The sequence below is a fragment of the Camellia sinensis genome, chromosome 15 (genome assembly GCF_055761805.1).
Source record: "Camellia sinensis isolate YWXY chromosome 15, ASM5576180v1, whole genome shotgun sequence".
Taxonomy (NCBI): domain Eukaryota; kingdom Viridiplantae; phylum Streptophyta; class Magnoliopsida; order Ericales; family Theaceae; genus Camellia; species Camellia sinensis.
Genome location: NC_138975.1, coordinates 62,268,317 through 62,290,752, shown reverse-complemented (window position 1 = coordinate 62,290,752; position 22,436 = coordinate 62,268,317). Strand labels below are relative to the sequence as shown.

At 39.8% G+C, this 22,436-nt stretch overlaps 1 long non-coding RNA gene across 1 annotated transcript in view; it reads left to right on the top strand.

The window, feature by feature from the left end:
- LOC114296723 (uncharacterized) overlaps positions 1-20,466 on the top strand; it is a 30,531-nt gene extending 10,065 nt beyond the window's left edge. The window contains exon 3 of the long non-coding RNA XR_014356266.1: positions 19,771-20,466. This is a non-coding gene — a long non-coding RNA (uncharacterized LOC114296723). The remainder of the gene's footprint in view (positions 1-19,770) is intronic.
- The last annotated feature ends 1,970 nt before the right edge of the window (positions 20,467-22,436 follow it).

Here is a 22,436-nt window from a genome sequence, read left to right as displayed (position 1 = left end):
GGAGTTAGGCTTGAAATGGTTCGAAAGGTTGCTTGAGGGAAGAATCGAGGGGTGGCAGCAACTAGCAGAAGCCTTCGTCACCAGATTCAAGACTAACAATCGAACACCGAAGAAGGTCAACCACCTCCTGGGAATCAAGATGGAATCAGGAAATTCTTTGAAGACATACAATGCCAAGTATTGGGAGACCTACAACGAGATCCTCGATTGCCCCACTAATTTGGCAATTGCCCAATACAAGCGAGGCCTACCAGTTGGACATAGGATGTGAGACTCACTTACGATATACCAATCCACAACCATTGAATCATTGATGTAATGGATTAACAAGCACATCCGATTTGAGGATGATGCCGCCATAGCGACCGAGAAGGCAAATCCAGTGGCAACGGACAAACCTACGGCAGGAAAGGTTCACTCGGTAGGGCAAGAGGATAGCCACCCTAGTAACCGAGCCAGAGAACAACACCGCGGAGCTGGCCACAATGACCAAAACAAAGTCTGTGGAAATGACTGAGCTAACACTCCCTACAATGAAGAAAAAGATGCCAAGAGGAAGTTAAAGGCACGAACCGGCATCACAACTGTCTTCAAAATCCCAATTTATCGCATCCTCAGTGAAATTAGAGACGAACCGTATGTTCGATGGCCAGCGAAATTGGGAGATGCATAGAGGGGCTCCAACTCGAGGTACTGCTACACTTTCCATGAAGAAATGGGACACCACATGGAGGACTGCGTATCGCTAAAACAACACTTGGAAGACCTGGTTACGGCCGGGCACTTAGACTAGTACATAAACGGCAGTATGAGGGTCGCTCCACAAAGACAAGCCGAGCCGAATGGGCTGGCTGTCCTAGACGTTGTGCCCCAAGGATTCATCAACGTCATTCATGAAATCATCGAGCTAGCGTGAGTATACAAGCTCAGGAGATGATTAAGAAGGTTGAGCACATGAGGGAAGTGCTCTCTGTTCAGCCCGCCGTGAAGAAAGAAAAGGATCAAGATATAAGACATCATGAGCTTTTCCAGTAGAGACTTAGAAAGAATTCAAACCCCTCACAACGACACCTTAGTTATGACACTTTGCGTCAAAGACTTCAACATCAAAAGAATGCTGATCGACCAGCGGAGTTCGGTCGAGATCATGTACTATGATGCGTTCAAACAAATGAAGTTGGAGGACAAGGACTTGGCTCCAACAACGTCTCCTTTGGTTAGCTTTAACTCACAGCTGGAATGGCCGATCGAGAAGATCATATTGCCAGTCAAAGCAGGGTCAGTAACGAAGCAAATAGAGTTCTAGGTGCTAAAGGTCCCATCGACATACAATCCGATCTTGGGGAGGAATTGGTTACACGCCATACAAGTAGTGGCCTCAACTTATCACCAGGTCATGCGCTTCCTAGGCCCAACTGGGCAAATAGAAGAAGTTTGGAGAGACCAAGTCATGTCAAAACAATGCTTCGTATAGGTCAACAGCAACCGAACAACAAAGGGCTTCGTCCAAATGATAAAAAGACTAGAAGACAAGGAGGTCCTAGAAGACGTGGGATGAAAAGCTAAAGAGAAATTAGTTGAAGACTTAGTGAGGGTTCGGATTGATAAGAATGATCTGAGCAAATTCTTTCTCTTGGGCTCATCATTGTCTAACACCGAGCGGATGGACTTTGTCAACTTCCTGGTCTCTAATATTGAGGTGTTTGCATGGATGCCTTACAATATGTCTGGCATCAACCCAAGCTTCATTTGTCATCAATTGAATGTCTTTCCAAATGCTCGGCCGGTCATATAATGAACTTGGCACTCAGCCCTACACCATGGTAGTGACGAAGGAGGTCAAAAACTTGTTGGAGGCTGTAGACACCCCATTTTTGACCGTCTTCAAGACTTGGATGTCATCGTCTGAACACTCGATGATCATCCATGTTCGTGTTCGTTTTGAGTTCCCGAAGGTCTCGGTCGTGTGCCTTGCCTCAGGATCTCTTAACTTGCCTGGTTAGTGCTTGGTTGTGGACCAAGAACTTGTTTGTTTTTGCTTCTGAGGGCAGAGAATGGCTTGTTGGTCATCCCCACACCTCACCGGCCTTGGCTTGAGGCCACCGGCCCTATTTTGTTGCTACTGGCCATTGGTAAGGCTGGTCGGCATTATTTTTGGTCGGCCGGCCGTTTGTTTAGTCAATCGGCCATATTTTCTGGCCGGGGCTTCTTTTTTGCCTTTTTCAAGCATTTTGCATGCCAGTTGTGCCAGCTAGAGCACACATACCTGTCCTCCATACACATGTATAGAGGATTTGCACCCTTTGCACCCTTTTGCTCTAGCTTCTTGAGGAAGCTTGAACCCTTTGCCTTAGCTTCCCCAAGAAGCTTGGACCTTTGCCTTAGCTTCCCCAAGAAGCTTGAACCCTTGTTCTAGCTTCTTAAGGAAGCTTGACCCCTTTGTCTTAGCTTCTCCAAGAAGCTTAGGCCCTTTTTGTTCTATAAAAGAGGGCCTCCCTTCTCCTTTAGAGAGGTTGAGCAAATTAGATATATATACCAGAGATATATATCACATAGACCACTCTCTCTCTATATCTCCCTCTCTCTCTAGATTGTGTGTGTAATAGTGTTCAAAAGTGTGTTTTTGTTCCTATTTTTGCACTAAGGCACCTAGTGTTACACCATACTTTGGTTACTGAGGTGTTGAGGGACTGGTTTCAGAGCTTTTAGGTTGGTTTTGATCAGAGAAAGGGGCTGGGGTTGGTGTTCTTGAAGTGTTCTTGAAGGGTGAGCACTATTTGCTTTATATTCTCCATTTTTGTACAAGCTTTTAACCTATCTTGTATGCTGCTTTAAGCTTAGCGTATAACTAATAAAAGTTCTATATTTTCATGCTTAAGATGTTTGTTTAAGGTTGATTTTGGGTTGGGGGTTGTCTACCCCCTCTTAGGCCTTGTTTGGCCTTTTTTTGTACTTTTCTCGTTGAGCTTTGGTACCTTCGTGTATTGGCCTTCTCACCACTGAAATCCAAAGGATTTTCAGTGGTGAAGAAGTGGTTTTGAGGTCATGTATAGGGGAGGGGCACCCCTCTCCCTTTGTGTCTCCTTTGCTTGTGTTTTTGGCTCATAAAGGTAGCATGCATGCTTAGTCAATTTTGGCTCCATTTTAGAGGGTTTTTGGTGTTATTTGATCATATTATACCTTTGTTTTTGGTTGGATTGTTAGTCCATTGCATGCATATTACACTTGCCTTGCATTCCTCTATTTTGTCTAGAAATGCATCATGCATTTAGACCACCATGCTTGCATGTTTTGACTTATCTTTGTGAAGCTTTTAGTCATGTTTTACCATGTTTAAGCTCTAATTGGTGTCGATTTGGTCATGCTTGCCATGCTTTGTATAGCCACCTTGCATTTTGGCTTGTTAGTCTTGGGTGTGTGAGTCTTGAGCATGCTTCATTTGGGTTATTTCAGTGATTTGGAATCACTTCTCATGCCATTTCAGTCCGTGTTCCATGCTCGTATGCTTGCATTTCACACCCTTTCAATGCTTTGAAGAGTTGTTGTCTTATACTCCATGATTAGGCCATTATGCATGCCTCTTTGTTTAAGTCTTTAGGCTGCCATATCAGTGGGTTTTGGGGCTTATTTTGACTTGTTTTAACTCTGACTTCATTAGTCTAAGTCATGCCATGTTCGGTAATAAGAGGTGTAGTGCATTTGCCCTTTTTGGCCTTGTAGGCATTTTGTTTTGTGCCTTTCTTCATAGCATGTTTTGGCTTTGTTCCATATGAGTTTTAGCTTCACTTCGGTCTGCCTCAGGACTATTTTGGGTCGCCTCGACCATTTGGGGCTTGGTTGACATAGTCATGGTTCAAGTCCCGTAGCTAGCTTTGAGCTTTAACTCCATTAACATGCCATGTTTGCATTGTGTAGTCGATTTGGCATCATTCTTCATGTGATTTCAGAGTTTATTGTAATGTCATATCCTCATATTTATCACATCTCGCTCATATTTGAAGGTTGTGCACTGTGGCCTAGTTGATGAACCAACATGTGTGCATGTTTATCTTGCATATTGGTGCCTTAATTTTGGTATTTTGGCCATTGTTTTGGGGCATGGCTGAGGCCTCCCATTTCGGTTTAAGCCCACCCTTGTACATAGTTGCATGTTTGGCATGTTGCATCTTGTTACATCATTTGCATACTTGCATTATATCAAGTTTGCATGTTCTCGTTACATTAGCTTAGCCTGCATGTTAGGTTGTATTGCATTGTATCTTGCATGCTTATCACATTTTACATTTGCATGTTTAGGTTGCATCGCATTTGGCATGCTTTGCTAACTTAGCCCCATATTGCATACTTGAACCATTTTGCATATTTGAGCCATATTGCATACATGCATTGCATTGTGTTTGGTTTGGGTATCAAACCAAACATGAGGTATGGGGTGTGTTCGTACTTAAAGTGACGAAATACGCCTCAATCCTCGGTCGCCGACACTCTTGATCCCAACATGATAGAGTGTGTAGCATTCATTTATTTTCGTTGCATTCATTTTACTTTGATTTGCAAACTTGGCACCTTTGGCCATCATGCATCGAAATACGTGATTGGTGGCCCGAGGACCGAGATCCATGCTCCCTTGAGTTCATTGCATGATAGGGAGAGTAGCTATGCACACATTGCCTTGAAAATACCTTGCCATGCACTGTCTGTCCTCTACTGCAACAAAACCAGTGTTCTGCAGGAAGAAATGGCCGGTCGACAACTTTTAGTGCCGGTCGACTAAAAAAGTCTAGCCGGTGGTTGCACTTTTGGTCGATAACTGTATTTCAATGGCCGGTGGACTTGCATTATGGCCGGTGACATCCCACGGTGCTATGGAAGTGTTCCAAAAGCATCACAAGTATTTTCACAGCTCTCAGAGGTGCAGAATAGTGCTAATAGAGGCAACTGTGGCATGGCAATGGGTTTTCGAGCGAGGCGAATCGAGCATGCATCGTCCCATCATTCCGAGGCAGGGCTGCGGCCACCTTCTTTTATAATTAATTTGTTAATTAATTAGAATTTTGTAATATTTAATTAGCTAGAGTAGTTAATTATTTATTTGGTTTGTATTATTTATTCGGACCCTCCGAGGAGGGCAATGTTGTAATAAGTGTGCGTACGTGTGATGTATGTCTTCCAACCCCACGCCTTTCTCCCTTTTATTTACTAGCTTTTGATGGTTAGTTTAGGGCATGTTTCAATTAGCATACTTATGCTCGCATATTTGCATCATTCATCTGTGTTGCATGCACCGAGCTCGGCGCATCATGCTAACTGCATTGTATTTCAATTCCAAGTTGAATACATGTTATCTGTTGCATTTCATATGCCATGTTTAGAATAGCCGAGCCTATCCTAGTTGCATTTTTGCATGTGTTGCATTAGCCATCTTAACATGAACTAGGATCATGCATTGATTACTAACTAGTTTCTGTTTTGGCTTGGAGTACTCGGTAAGTATTTATGCTTTAGCATCCTTGCATGCGTGTGAGTGACTGCCATGGTAGCATGCTTACCATGAGGCTATTTGCTTATGTGATATAACTGCCTGAATGCCTGTGGGTGAAGGTTGGGATGCTTGAGTTGGAATAATTCATTAAAATCCGTGTTTTAGCCTACTTACGAGTAGCAAACTTCAATCCATTTTTCAAAACAAACGGATATGCGATGCTTTGTTCCAACTTAGGCAATCCAATCTATACTTGTATGTTGTATGCATCACATAGTAATTCTAGGCTAAATAACCAGAATAAGAGCACATAATGTTTTCAAAACTCGATATTCAAGGATAGTAGAGGCCGATGTTTAATCGGGCGAGCGGGGGTGCTTACGAAGTGACCTTCCCCAATCGTACCCAAGTTCCCGAGTTGAAGCAACTTTGGTGATGACAGACACGTGGCCTTAGGCACGAGTCAGGGTTTTCTAAATTCCCCCAAAAATAAAAATATTTAGGTGGCGACTCTGTATCTGGCAAAGCAGTCCATGTTTGGCATTTCTTTTCTAAAAATTAGTTTTTCAAAACGATTTGCCGGGTTTGGACTCTTTGATGATTCATCGGTCTTGCATTGCACTCTGTGAGATTAGATACAAGACCGTGACATTGAGTCCTGAACTGTAGTAAGCCCCAAATGAACAAAACGGGATTTCTCCCGGGGCGTTCGGGAACGTCTTCAGAGGCTAGGGCAATTGAGGAGGTGCAATATCCCAGATGGATCTCTAACACGGTGGTACTGCCTAACAAGAATAGAAAATGGCGGGTATGCGTCGATTACAAGATGGTCAACCATGCCTATCTGAAGGATAGCTTTCCACTCCCAAGGATTGACCAGCTGGTAGATCTTACCACTGGTCACCAAAGGTTTAGCTTCCTAGATGCATACCGTGGCTACCACCAAATAGCCATGTACAAGCCAGACAGAGAGATCACATCCTTCACCACGCCAAGAGGCTTGTACTGCTACAAGGTTATGCCATTTGGCCTCAAGAACGTCGGGGCGATGTTTCAAAGGATGGTGACCAAAATTTTTGCCCCTCTCCTTGGTCGCATTATGGAGGTCTACATTGATGACATGGTATTGAAGACAAAAAGATGAGTCCCAACTCCTCGCACGACCTAGCTGAGATGTTTGCTATACTCAAACTCCACAAATTGCACTTGAATGCATCCAAGTATCCTTTCAAAGTAGGAACTAGAAAATTTCTGGGCTTTTTGGTCACCAACCGAGGAATTAAAGCTGACCCTTCACAGATCAAGGCAATCTAAGAGCTGGAACAACCAAATTCCAGAAAGCACATACAACATCTTACAGGAATGGCAGCCACGTTGAACAGATTTATCAACCGGTCATCAGATTGTTGCAGGCCATTTTTCAAGACTTTGAAAGCTAAGAATGCGACAGGGCCTTGACGGACCTAAAGGCATATCTTTCTTCCACTCCAATCCTAGTCACTCCACAACCAGGCGAACAGCTCTATCTATACTTGGCCGTTTCTTAGCACGCAGTGAGTGTTGTGCTTGTCCGAGCTGAGGGAATTCAACACCTTCTTATTTTCTATGTCAGCAAAACATTGTTCCCATCTAAATCGAGATATCTGCCGCTTGAAAAATTGGCTCTAGCTTTCATGATGGCCTCCAGAAAGTTGGCACACTATTTGCACGCCCACTGGCAGAATTTGCCCCTGGCACTCACTCTGTCTGTCCTATTGATTTGGCTAGTACGGATTTAACACAACCCATAGGTTCAATGCCACCAAAGGGAGGTGAGGTACAAGCAATAGAAAGGCAAGACGATCCTGAGCGAGCAGGGGAAGAGCCGACCGATCTACCAAATGACAAGCTAGATGACCATGCAGGAAAGTTACGTGCAGAGCTGACCTAAGCCTTGAATTTAAGAAACTCTCAGAACCCATCCAACTGCTGGAAATTGCTCATTAGCGAGATGTGGAAGCTCTTCATTAATGGAGCCTCTAATAGACATGGCGCCAGCCTAGGGGTTGTATTAACCTTGCCAGACGGACTAACCACTAAGCATGCTATCACGCTTGGATTTCCAGCATCCAACAATAAGGCAGAATACAAAGCCCTCCTTGTTGGCCTAAAGAGCGCTTTATGAATGAAGGCATCTGAGCTTATGGTATTCAGCGACTCCAAACTGGTGGTCAATCAGGTCTCTGGGAAACATAAGGCCAAGGATGAAAGGACAGTCAAGTATCAAGCATTGGTATGCACTGAGATAAAAAAAAAATCGCAATAAGAATGGAGCAAATCGACCGTAAGGAGAATAGTCAAGCAGATGAATTGGCCGGCCTGGCATCTATGCAAACCACATTTCCCAATCCTTTGATGATCGAGTTTTTACCCCGACCTAGCATCGAAGAACCAAAGGCGCCCGAAGTATTGTGCACCGACCTGGGACCTTCCTGGATGGATCCTGTCATCTCCTTCCTAAATGATCGAGTCTTGCCCGCCGAAAACAAGAAAGCCAACAAGATACGGGCCAAGTCTAAGCAGTTTTGGCTCTTTTCATCTGGCGCTGTGTATGAAAAGTCCTTTACTGGGCCATACCTGAAATGTGTCAATCTCAGCAAGGTTGAAGCTTTCCTCTTTGAAATTCATGAAGGCGTCTGTGGTAGCCACATTGGAGGAAGATCACTGGCATACTGAGCAATATCTCAAGGCTATTGATGGCCGTATATGCAGGCCAATGCGCTGAAATATTTTTGCAAATACGAAAAATGCCAAAAATTTCCTCACCAAATCCACAAGTCGGCCAAAGAGTTGCTCCCTTTAACGAGTCCTTGATCATTTGCACTTTGGGGGCTGGACATTGTGGGACCACTTTCAACTGCTTCGAGCAACCGCAAATTTTTCATTGTCGCTACTTACTACTTCACCAAATAGATGAAAGCCAAGCCATTGGCTACCATTAAGGAGAAAGATGTAAAGAAGTTCGTCTGGCAGAATGTCATTACTTGGTTCGGCGTCCCAAAGGCCCTCATCTTAGATAATGGTATGCAGTTTGATGGGAAACTCTTCCGTAGATTTTGCGAAGAGTTGAAGATTGAGTTCTACAATTCTACACTGGCCCACCCTTAATCAAATGGTCAAGTTGAAGTTTCAAACAAGACAATCTTGGACGAGCTGAAGAAACGGATGGAAAAAGCCAAAGGGATGTGGGTTGAGGAACTCTCTAACGTGCTCTAGGCATACCGAACTACCCCAAGACGTTCAACTAGGAAAACTCCATTCGTCTTGGCTTATGGCATGGAGGCAGTCATATTCTTAGAGATCGGTATGCCAACCATCCGATCTAGAAATTTTGAGCCTGACTTGAACAGTGAAGCTATCGCCCTAGAGTTGGATCTAGCTAAAGAAAGAATGGAAAGGGCGCTAATTCACATTACGGACTATCAACAAGAGCTCTCCAAGAAATACAACAAGACCGGGCATCAACGTCTGTTCAAAGTTGGGGACTGGTTCTTGAGGAATGTGATGGGCAACACACTGGTCCTTGGAGAGGGCAAATTGGGTGCAAATTGGGAAGGGCCGTACAAGATAATTGGCCTGGCTGACAAAAGGGCATACCATCTGGAGGACTTGGACAGCAGAGCTATCCCAAGACCATCGCATGCGGCCAACCTCAAGTTGTTTTACTTCTGAAATATAATTATTTTTCCTTTATTCAAACTTGGCCTTTTGGCACTGTGTGTAATGTTTGATGAGCAATGGAAAGAGCCCTCTTATTTATCTCTGTATCATGTGGTTATGTTTATCCTTCCCTCCTTTCATATTAAAGTGTTGCATTAAACTACTAGGTACTAGGGGCAACTCGATCTCAGTTTAAATGGCACATCGTACAGAAAGTTGGTGTTATGACTAGCCTAAGGCATGAGACCGAGCTGATTTTGCTCCACCCGGGCTGACTTTGCCCACCGTGCTAACAGTTGGTATTATCCCCAATTGTGATCGTTTGTTCTGAGTTGACTTTGTTTATCCTTTCCCAAGCTGATTTTTCTCGCTAAAAGGGAAAGTGGTGTTGTGCCCAATTTTTGACCATAGAATCCGAGCTGATTTTACTCACCCTTGAGCTAATTTTGCTCGCCGGAGAGAAAAATGTTGTTCACTCATCTAACTGATATGTTTTTGCTCACCAGGAAGAAAGTTGGTGTTCTGCCCAACTTCTGATTTGAAACCAAGTTGAGTTCGCTCATTACCCTGAGCTGATTTTGCTCAACCGGGGGGGAGGGGAACTGATTCAATTTAAAAGGCAACTTTTCGCTTCTTGTGCCAAGCTGATATCTGCTCGGGGAGACGTTGTGCTTCCCCAAATTTGGATTGGCTAAGTCCATTAAGCAAAAAGTTATTTTACATTTGTACTGTCTTAGTTGAGCGAAAATTAGCTCGACACGTCCAAGTACACTTCACATTTATGCAAATTAGCTCGGCCATTATACAAGATAACATTACAGTCATTCAAACGAAGAAGTGAAATTGAAGAAAACAAATTCATTTTTTGAGCAAAAAGTAGATGATTTTCATTCATAACATAGTTTGGTTACAAAAGGTGGGGCTGACAGCCTGGCTACATTAAAAAAAAAAAAAAGGCAACAACAACAAACAAAAGGGCAAAAGGAGGGCAAAAGAAAGCTCAATCCAGGTCCACAGTGTTGGCTTGATCAGTCACTTCTACCTCGGCCTCTTCCTCCACGCCGAGCACCGGATTACCCTCTAGCTCGAGCTTGTCCTCGGTAGGAGAAGCCCTTTCCTTGGACCCTCTAAGCGTTGGACTCTGGCCGGCTGGTTGAGCGGCAGACACCTTGGCCGCACCAGCTAGTTTCGCCTCTTCAATGAGTTTTTGTTGCACGACGCTTGCATACAACTACATATGAGCTGAAATGAAGGCAGACGACGAGTTCTTGAACACCTCAAAATCTTACACATGGCCAAGTTTTTCCACTGCAGCCTTCCAACCGCACTGAAAAAAAATGTCCTTCATCGCTTCCACCTGTCGTGCATATGTTTTTTTGCCCTCAGTATAGCCGCGATCTTTAGCGTCATCCACCAATTTCTCCAACTCGACTTTGTGGGCATCATGCAACTTACGTAACTCGGCTATATATCTGGCTTTGTTCGCCTACAGGGCCTTCTTCTTATCTTCCTCCGTCCTCACCAGCCGCTCGGCCAGCTGGTCTCACTCAGTAATTACTGCTTCCTGAGCGGCCTTTAGTTTGTCTAGCTCAGCCGTTTTGGTCTTATTGTCAACTATTGCCTCTCGCAGACTCTGTCGTACTGAGACCATGCGTTCGTGTACGAGGTAGTTTTTCTGCGCGGCCTACAACACAGAAGCAGTTAATGCATTGAAACCAAACAGTAACTTGGTAACAAAGAGGTTTGCTTACTTACCAACACAATGGACTTCGCAGCCGACTTGAGGACCTTTAGGTCGGAAAACTCCTCATGCTTCTTCATGTCCGCTGGCAGGAGCAGCCCCTTGGTCATATTGAACCCCAGCAAGTAATCTTGTCAGCATAGACTAAATCAGTCATTGTCACTGCTCAGCCTTTGTACTTCAGCTCGGGCGACCAGACCGGAGGGGCAATGGGGTGACCAGATTGCTCGACTGGGGTCGGTTCAGTCTACTCTCCTTAGTCAGCAGAAGGTAGATCAGTGGAATCCTCATCAACCAAGCACTGCTCAGTCGAAGTCCCCCTTGGTCTCTTTTAAGACCGACCAGAAACTTACTCGCTGGCTAGGGCCAGCACGAACCCAGATTCCTGCGCAAATGGGCACGATGATTGGCCCCTAGCTGTTTCGGCCAGTTGAGAATCGCTCGGCCCACCTATGATCATGGACTTGATAGCGCGAATCTTAGTCATTTACTGTTCGGCGGTTAAGGGAACAAGTTTGATAGGCGAAAAAATTGGATCCGACTCTGGAGAGGGGGCACGAAGAAAATCAATGACCTTGCTCTTATGTGGTGCAGTACGCTGGTAGCTCAGTTAGTATCCGAGTAGCTTTTGGGGCCCTCATTCCCCTGCCGGATACCACATACCAACTCTGATGGCCTCCTGATTGGCTTGAGAATAATCCTCCACTAAGAGTGTGTAATCTGCATAAAAATTCCCAAGTGTTAGATCAGCACAAACAGGTCAAATACAAAAATTTAAACAGTGATAGGCTGTTCACCAGCGCTCCCAAAATTTTTACGTATGTACCAGCCCGGTATGGGTGCCTCAGTGTCTTCATAATTGCCAGACATCAATAGAAAATCATTGTCGTTTAATTCTTTGTTTGGGTTACCCTCTATAAGTTTTGCTCGGCCTTTCCTAACCTTGAGGTACCAACAAAAGCCTCCTTTATTTTTGCTAAGTACATATTGGTGGAATATTTCGGCAAGGCCGAGGTTCAAACTGAGGATGCAGTTCAGCGCAACCATGCCATTATTATTTTGTATGTGTTTTTGGAGACCTGGGTTGAGCACAACCTAGTCTACCTCAAAAACTCGCAGACTAGAGGCTGGACCAGGAAGCGGAGGCCGCCTTCGACTATAGACACAATAGTGAAAGGGTAGGCATCCAATTTGTCCCAGGGAGTGTCTCATTTTTTGTCCAGCTCTAAGTGGACATCGTCTAGAATGTTGAATTCCCTACGAAACTCAGCAATGGTACCTGGTGAACTAACCATAAATTGGTATTTTCCCATTTACCCCGGTCTTATTTTGTATGGTGAATTTGATAATAGCTCGGCTGAAATTAAGCGGTTCTGGTGATTATTTGCTCAGTCTTTGAGTTTCACTGCTTACGATGTTGAGGTGTGCCTGGTCGATCCTAGTTCAGTCTGCATTATGACAAAAAAGTGCAAGTATTAGGGCGACATCAAGTGCGCGGCTTTTGTGAATTTCATTCGGTTAAAAAAGACGCGACTTTTATTCAGTCATAGGCCGATCTGACCTCTGCCCCTAAATAGCTGGCTCTTATCTTGGCTAAATGTTCCCGCTGGCTTCTAGCGCGGTCAAAATCATTTAAAGGGACCATAAACATGTTTTAGCCCCGTTTGGAGCAATTTGTGGATCAAAAGTCAATTTTTTGCTCGACTTTGCCTAAAGGTTACACTATTCATCCTAAATTCAAGTTCGTATACTACAACGGAGGGAAATGAGGGGCATAGAGGCCTCATTTATGTTTTTAGTTGCGGGTTTGCCTAATTTCTGCGAATATCTATTAGTTTTTACCCCACGAGAGGGGTATTGCCAGAATTTTGACAATCCCAGACAAGAAAAACTCGAAGAAAACAAAGAAAAACAATGAAAAAGAGATAAAAACGAGAAGAACTTACAGATTTGGATGCCAAATCAAGATCCAATCGACCTTGACCTCTATTGCGATGTTCATGAGGATAAAAAACACTGGAAGCGGTGCAAATGGGAGCAACGACGGCGACAGCGACGGTGGCAGAAGCTCAAGGGTTTAGGGTTTTGTGCAGAGGAAATGAACAGTGATGAGAGGAGGTCTGACCTTTTGTGTGCATATAGGTGATGATGAAAAGGCGCCAACTTTTCAAATTTCAGAGATAATGGGGACAGATGTAGGGTTGCATGGAACCAATTAGGAAAGGCCACGTGGCATTGAAATGATGGGTTGTCAGTACGGCTAATTGATTGATGACAAGACAACTGACACAAGTCTCGACGACCGGCCAAAATGGATGGCTCGGTTAGGAAAGGTAATCTCATTCACATTCAGCTTGGAGAGGATTAAGGGGCAATTGAGAGAGAGATTTATGCCGAACAGTGGCCGAGCTACACCAACACAGAATGTGGTGTTAGGTTGGGCGGATTAAGGTTGTCTGGGATGTGGTGGGCCGAGCTGGGCCCACACGGAATATGGTGTTGGGCCAAGCTGGACCTACACAGAATATTGTGTCGGGCCAAACCTGGCCGAACTGGCTCACGTCGGTGGGCTGAACTGCCTCGGTATTGAGGTTCTAGGTAGCAGAACCACATGACGGCCGAGCTGTAGATGGTTCGGGCTACATTAGTTGAGACAGAGATGGTCCATGGGATCGCAATGTGTAGCAGAGATGACGAACAGCGTACCCACCTTCAGTCGGTTCTAGACGATGCCGTTGGGGATTTGACCGGGCACGTAACTTCTAAAAGATTGGTTTGATTTAGCTCAGCATCAAGGTGGTCGACGTGATGTTTATGGTTCACAAGTAATAGCCCGGTCAAGTATTCCACGTAGATCAATAACGAGAAGAGAGGAATCCATTCCTTGTATGCGTTAATACCGTTTGGCGGTGCGACAAACACTACTTGGTGGTTTTGGTCTCTCCACGTGTAAGAAATATAGAGAGGAGCACAGTCGCCTGTCCAGTAAAAGACAATAGGGGTAGTGCGCCCACAATCTCTGAGACTGCATGACCAGCCTTGAAAAGGAAGAGCAAGCAGACGTTGGAGGTAAGCAATTTCGAACTCTCTCTCTACATTGTTTTGCCTTCTCTCTTCTCCAGAAAGCTAACTTGACCACCAAAGGGGTTTTCTGGCAAACCCACCCGCCAGGTAGCTCACCTTTGTCTTGTTCAGAGTACGATGGAGTCCTAACGGAGTGAGATGAGCTTGGTAGCAAGGAGGTACCGAGCGAAGCGAATATTTCTCTCCCATACAATGTGCTTGTGTTACTTTATGATTTTATTCAAAAGTTTAGGATTTTGAATGATTTGCTTGTATTATGAATTGATTTTATTATATTTTTAGTTTTATAAGTTTTAATTCATTAATTATTAATGTTGAGCATTTTAGAAAAATAGGGGAAAAATGGCCCAAAATAAATATTTACAAAACGGGGAGGGAGGGGAAAGGCTCAAAAATAAATTTTTAAAGGAAAAAGTCTAATCCGCAAACTACCCGCAACTGCCCCACATCCGCGAACCCTATCCACACAAACCGCAATCCGCACTGCGGGCAGTTGCAGATTCAATTTTTCCTAAACTGCACATATGTAGGCAGATCCAAACCTGTAGGCAGATCCAAACCGCAAACTGAACCGTTCAAAACTGAACCGCAAGCACCCCCACCTTTTGGGTCCTCCGCCATACATCTTAGAAAAAATAGATGATTTTTCACGAGTGTAAATCAATCGAAGGAAATAAAAATATTGTGGAAAAGTTGAATCGATAACGACACAAGAATTTTCACGTAATTCTCTTTATGTAAAGGTACGTCCACAGGACCGTATTCCAATTTCACTATCAACCAAAAGTTTACAAATGATTACAACCGAGACACAAAGGTCTCATAACTATCTTAAATAAATTCCAAATAATCAACAAGAAAGACCTCATCTAACAAGTTAATAAATATCTTCAAACAAATTGTAAAAGACCCAGGATCATAGGCCTAAACCAGTCCTCACAGTGACTGCCGATACGCTTCCAAAACTGTCCTTCGAAGCAAAACAAAATAGAACAGTGAAGTACCTTCGATGTAGAGTTGATAAACAGACAAAGGCAGGAGCACCAAGTCTTCGAAGCAATGAATAAAGATTGCAAAGTATTGTTGTTGCCCCAATCAATACACACAGCCTCGTAGGTTGAACAAACCCAGCGAATAGATATATCAAAAATATATCAGGAAATTATATTCTTACATAAAATTTATAAAACCAAAAAAAATCAAAAAAAACAAAACAAAACAAAAAAAACTTGAGAAAACTAATGTAATAATATTTTTATTGTAAATAAATTCATCTTTAATAGTGTTTTGTTTTGAAATTAACGGTCCATCATAAGCCACATAATTATGTATGAGAGTATGAAACATTTGGTAAAATATTTGATAAAATATTTGGAATCTCTAATATTTTTCTATGAATTTTTTTTATTTATATGACATTGCTCAAATATATCAACAGCCACTAATCAATACAAAGTGTATTGATGTCTCTTGGACTCCCCAAACAAATAATTCAATAATGTTAAATGTCACCAAACACATTTTAATACTCCATTGGACTTTAAGGGCATGTTTGATTGGGTGGATTAGAGCATGGGATTGGAATTATTAATCCGTGCGCCCAATTATCCTATGTTTGTTTTAACATTTTGGTTTAGGATTATTAATCCAATGGATAATTAATCTAACAAATTTGTAGGATTATTAGTAATGGGGTAGGGGTGGGATTATTAATCCAATGGATATTAATCCAATCGGATAGTGAATACCACACTAATTTAATAGGATTATTAATATTTCACTATTAATCTTGTGAATCAAACATGACGTAAAAGTCTAATATGATATATATAAAATATATTATATTTAATACCATACTAAATTAATTATTCTTTGAGAAAACCAATTGTCTCATGCTCCACTAAAGAAATATACCCAACAATACAATTTTCTCTCTCAAACTAAATTTAATTGTTTCTTGCTTTAAAATCTCATTTCTCTCTATAGTCCCTCATTTTGAATTCTTAGAAAAATGTTGGTTTAAGTTAACTAGTTGCTCACAAAGCTAAATGGTGGGTTGCTATAGGAGTTCAAAAGGAGCTTAGATGGGTTTGGAAGCGGTGAGGTTCCACAGGAGCAGGTTGCTGTAGGCTATAGAGGAGAAGGATTTGACAGTAGAATCTTCCCGTCAACAGTATAAAGGAGCCATTTTTGGATGGATTTTTGCATTTATAGAGGCATCGGGAGTGTTGGAGGGGCTTGGAAGCTGCTGGCAATGATATCGACGATGCAAAAATAGTAATGTCTAGAGCCAACAACGGGAACAAGAACGAAAACGGGAACGGAACGACCTCAATTGAAACAAGCACCTCTTTGAAGAACAATCAGCTTATCTCATAATGAGTTTAAGGTCTCGTTTGTCAACTATACATTTTAGTTAAAAAGTCATTATAAGTTATCAAATCACTATTTTTACATTTCTGCACATCTTTCATAAAATGTCAAAAAATTACTAAAATAGCATGTTCCCGAACTAGGCCTAATATCGCCTAAAAATTTCCTAAAAAGTTGCGGGAGAGAGAGATAGATAAGTGGGGGACATGTTTGGCAATATATTTTTTGGCTTTTTGAGCTAAAATAGTACTAAGGCCTCGTTTGGAAATAAACTATTTTAGTAATTTTTTAATTTTTTACGAAAAGATGTACAAAAAAGTAGAGAATATGATGTGACAATTTATAGTAACTTTTTGGCTAAAATGTGTAGTTGACAAATGAGGCCTAAAAGGAAAAATAAATTAAAATAGTCAATAATATAAAATGTCACATTCAACCCATAATTATTTCAATTTTTTCCTTACAAACATCACATCAAATTACAAAAAAAATCTAACCTTCTTCCCAAACATAACTATTTTAGCCTATTAAAATAGTCAAAAATTAAAATAATCTATTAAAATAACCAACTTCCCAAACACCCCTATAGACAAAAGATAGATAGATGAGGATAATATAATCTTTTAAATTGTACTGTTGTTATGGTTTAAAATAATAGAATTTGGACTAATTTGTCTCAATTTCAAAATTAGATTTATGGCCCGAGTGCTCTATAATAAACATAAAATATTATAAGTTACAAAAAAATTTCTCATCATTTGGATTAAATCATATTGAAATATAATATATAGAAATTATTAAAAAGTCCAATCTAAGGACGATATGAGACATTAGGTTCAAATATTTTTTATCTATTTAATTTTTTCCTTATCTGCTCAAATATATGTCCAAATTTTATTATCGGTTAAATTTTTTTCGCTTATCTGTTTAAATCTATCTATCCAAATTTTATTATCTATTCAATTTTTTTCCAGACCTGCTCAAACTTTATTATCTATTCAAATTTTGAACATATTTGTTGGAATTCCTATCTGTCGAATTTTTTTTTAATGTTACAATCTGTTTTATTGTCAACAGCAACAACATCGATCAACAAAAAAAAAAAAAAAAAAAAAATCCCACACAAATCGAACACCAACAAATCAAAAATATTATTTTCACGATATTTTTCACAATTTATATGTATAGAAATCGATTTTCTTTTATAAACACATTCATATAATCCATATACATGTATGCATATATACACTGGGATTTGGAAATTGAGACAGTGTAAAAGGCACTATTGGCTAACTCAAGGATGATGAGATCGAACGATCCAAATTGAGAGAGAATTGAGCGAGGATTTATGCGGAGTTCGTGATCATCGATGACTATAATCACTATGTAGCCACCTTCAAATACAATGTCATTGTCAACCATGGAAACTGAAGGAAAATATTTCAAAAATTAGGGGATTTTTGTGTGATTGAAGTTGAAATGGAAAGTTAATCGAAGCAAAAATGATGGATCTAAATCTGGAGGACGTAGAGTTAAAAGATCTAGATCTGGATCTCATGTCGGTGGTGGAGACGCGATAATAACGACAGAGCTTTGGTGCCGACGGACACGAAGGAGGGTAGCGAAGCTTTGACTGCGGTGGTGATGAAAGATGAGAGAGAAAAGGAGGAGAGACAGACAGACAGACAGAGAAAATGGCAACAACAGAGAGCACGACAACACTTCGCTTACATACTTCTCAACATCTACAACTTCTTCATTTTCCTCCACTCCTCCCCTCTTGTCTCCACCCGCAACAAAACTGACTTCAACAATGTCGGATGTGAAACCATTGGCAGTGGCATCACCACTGATGGACGACGATGAACAGCGAGGGAAAGAGAAAGTGAGATAGAGTAGAAAGAAAAGAGAGAGAGAGAGAACTGAGTGGTGTTTTGTGAAGTTGGTTAAAAGCTGGCTTTTAGCTTTTTTAGTCTATTTTGTCTTTTTGTGGGTAAAAATATGAGAGATGATGTAACCCAAAATGAGTAAAAAGCTAAAAACTAGCTTTTTATTGGGTTGCCAAAACACCCCTGAGATTTTAAGGGTTTGAAATGAGTATATACGATAAGTATATATTATATATACGGCCAATTTCACTTTATTCTTGTGATTTGGGTAATGTGCGGTTTACCCCTCTAAACGTCTGAAAATGATCACATAATCCCTTGTGGTTTGTGAATTAAAATGCACCATTAGGCCCGTTAACGATTAAATAAAAAACACTAAAATACCCTTATATTTTTATTTTTTGTTTGGAAGACAAAGTGCACTTTAATTCCTGTGCTTTATTCCATGTGCGATTTACCCCATTAAAGTTTAAAAATTGCTATATAAACCGCTTAGTCTGTCACGTGTTTCACAGTTACTGTTAAGTTAGGCGGAATGTTTAATGATGCACTTCAATCGACAAACCACCTGGGGGTTATGTGGTTATTTTCAAACGTTAGCGGGTAAAAACTGCATATGAACCAAACCATAGGGGAATAAAGTAAAATTTGTCTACACACACACACACACACACACACACACATATATATATGGATATTTTGGTTATTTCATCTAAGCTTGTCCTTATGAACAATATATTTTAGAGTGGATTTTTGGCTAAACAAAATCCAAATTTGAATTTAAGTTATTTGTGGCACATAACTTAAATTATTTTGATTATTATGTTTCATTTTTGTATTTTTTGAGATTTTTTATTTTTTATTTTTTATTTTCAAAAAGTGCAAAACATTAGTTTAGGACAAACCAAAATAAATTTTCTATGTTTGAATTTGGGCAACCTAAACATAAGAAGAATTCTACAATACACATTTCATATCATGTGTACTTGTATTTACGTCACGTTCTTCTTTAGTTATAACTAATTTTTTTCTTTAGTTATGACTTTTTTACATCTTCATGTACTTGTATTTACATCCTGTGTACTCATAGTGCTTGGGTATGACATTTTTTTTTGTTTTTTTTAGGACAAATTACACTAACGTTTCTTATAGTTTGGGGCTCATGTCACTTTAATCTCTGACTTTTCTATTGTAATACATTTTATCTTGAATTTTGAATCTCATTTCAAATAAGAACAATTGAAGACATTGTTGCTCAAGGGCAGAGTCATCAATTTTATAAAATATATGACTAAAGATAGATGACTAGCTTGACAAAAATAAATTTCAACAAATTATTTTCTAATTTTTAAAAATTATTTCTACTAACTAAAGATAGAATTATATAAAAATGATAAATGTTCTACATTTTTTTTTTGCCAAATTAATTTTTAATATGTGTTTGGATGATTATCATGTAAAAGATGGTTATTTTTGTTGATATTTTGTTGTTGATAATGCAGTCTGGTCGGCGGCGTACGACGCTCTACGAGTTGGATGCCCTTCATCTTCCTGATCACACTTGCAACAGTCCAATAGGAAGATTCCGAAATGGGGATGGTTCCTTCTTACAGACCCTTCGACGTTCAAATTAGATGAAGAAGATGGAGAGGATAGGAACTTAGAGAAATTAAGCGTAGAGGAATGAAGAGAGAGAGAGTTACTTGTCTCAAACGTTCCTTAGAAGCTTCTCTATGTCTCTTCTTAATCATTTCCTTGTCCATTCATGCTGTCTCATTAGCTGAAAGTCCACCACCTACTTGTCGTTGGCCTTGGCCATTTCACTATACTTCAGAGTGAGAGGTCTTATTGCATTTAATGCCTTGATAGTCTCATTTAATGCTTGGCGCATGGGTTCAATAATTTTGTAAAATCTTTGTCTACTACATGGCTGGACTCTTGCTTGACACGTGTCTAGCTAGTGCCTGGGCTTGACTATTGTGGGTTCTCTATCAGGCTTGGTGTTGGGCCCGTTCTGCTGGGCTTTATGATGATAACTAATCAATAATTGTGTGGGGAACCCATAGTAACCATGGGTTGGGCCCTTCTGGGCCATGCCTATCAGTTGTGAACATATATTTTTTGATGGTTATCATGTAATTGATGGTTATTAGCCTTTTAATGTATAATCAATATGTTTAATATACGAAATATTTTTAGATTTTGGATTTTTTGATTTAATATATTAGTTCAATAATGTGTTTGACTTTTGAAAAAATAAAAACTAATTTAACGAAAATAAATATCAAAAAAAATTATTTCTACCCTCCCAAAAGATAAAGTTATATAAAAATGATGTGTTTTTTTTTCCACCAATTTAATTTTTAATTTCTTAGAAAAAAGATTGAAAATAGATTCTAAAAATCAAACCAAACAAAACTTTATAACCGAAAAAAGTTCCAATATTATTCATTAAAAAAAATTCATTATATTTCAAATAACATATAAGTTAACCAACACAAAATAAGTTGTACGACGACTTTGTCCTTCAAATGGAGTAACAATATCTTCAATTATCATTATTTAGAATGAGATTCAAAATTTAGGATCAAATATATGACAATTGAAAAATCAAAGACTAAAGTGACACAAACTCCAAACTATAGACATTGTTAGTATAATTGCCTTTTTTAATTTTTTTTTTTTATAATCATGAATCAAAAATATGATAATAGAATGTAGAGGACAATGAATACTTGGAAGGAGTAGAACCATCGCTGGAGTTTGTGATAACTTCAAGGGACATTACGGTGACATTGCTAGTATTCAACAACGACAAGGGTTTTTCTCCTAAGAATATTGAGTCCATTTGCAGTGTTGGATGCTCCACCAAGAAAGGCCTCCGTAAACGTGGTTATATTGGCGATTATGGTAACTTTGCTATCCCCATTACTCCAGTTATTAGTCCAACCTTTTTTTCTTTTTTGCAATTAGTAGCAGATTATTTACCAGAATCACATCAAACTAACTATGGTTTGTCTGGGATGACCTTTTTTTTTGGGGGGGGGGGAGGGGGTGTTTAATTCTTCGATTTTTAGTCAACTTTTTTATAAAATATTTCAAAAGAAATTTACGATTTTAGGTTCTATTTAACTAGACGAATTAAAAAAGTAAAAAAAAAAAGAATTTTATTTTCATTAAAAACAAAAAAAAAATTAAAAAAAAATGATTTTTTTAAGTGAACGTTTTTTGGATTTAAATATATATGTATATATATATATATATATTTGGATGTGAGAGATACGCTCAAAATATTAAAGGCTGCACAGAGTAGCTATTATAGCGTGATTGCATCAAATTCAATATTTTCTCCTCCAAACCTCATGAATTGTGCATGCTTTATTCTATTGACTTGAAGTCTTTAAATGTTAGCTCTTGAGCTTGAATTGAAGTCCTCTAAATATCTATTTAAGTTTGCAAAAGCTTTCCAATTACATCATTTTAGTGTAAAGAGTCGATCTACCTAAAAACAAAAGAAACAACACAAAACAATCAAGTAACATTGAGTTATTAACCATAAAGAGTAGTTTGGAGGGCTTAAGTGTGTAATATTTTGGCGGAGTGAGGACAAAGATGTATAAAAGACCATGATTTTATAATTTCTTTTCAACTTTTCATATCTTCTGTAATTAGCAAAAAGATCCCACCTTTTGGTAATTTTTTTTCCCTACTTTCCATTTTTTAGTACTTTTCCCTATAAGTATAACGAAATATATGAAAATTATATAGAAATACTAACGTTGTGTTTGGTTGGGGGATTTGAGGAGGGATTTGGAAAGAAAAAGGGAAAAGTTAGGTAAAATATGAATAAAATATACCTACATTTCACCTAGTTTCACACACCTTTTCTCTTTTCCTTTCCAAATTCCTCCCCAAATCCCTCAACCAAACACAGCATAAGTGTGTGAGTATATGTAAAATTTATATTAAATTTCAAACTTTTTTGGTATTATTTGAAACTTAACCAACATCTATTGGCTGGAAGAGAACTAGAAAAAGACTATAAAGGGTCATGGTCTCCCTATTTCAGTGAAAAATACTGTTTAACACAGAATTTTAAAAATATACATTATTTTATATATAAAATAGCCCTTAGTATAAAAAAAACATATCTTGTTTTCTTCCATCT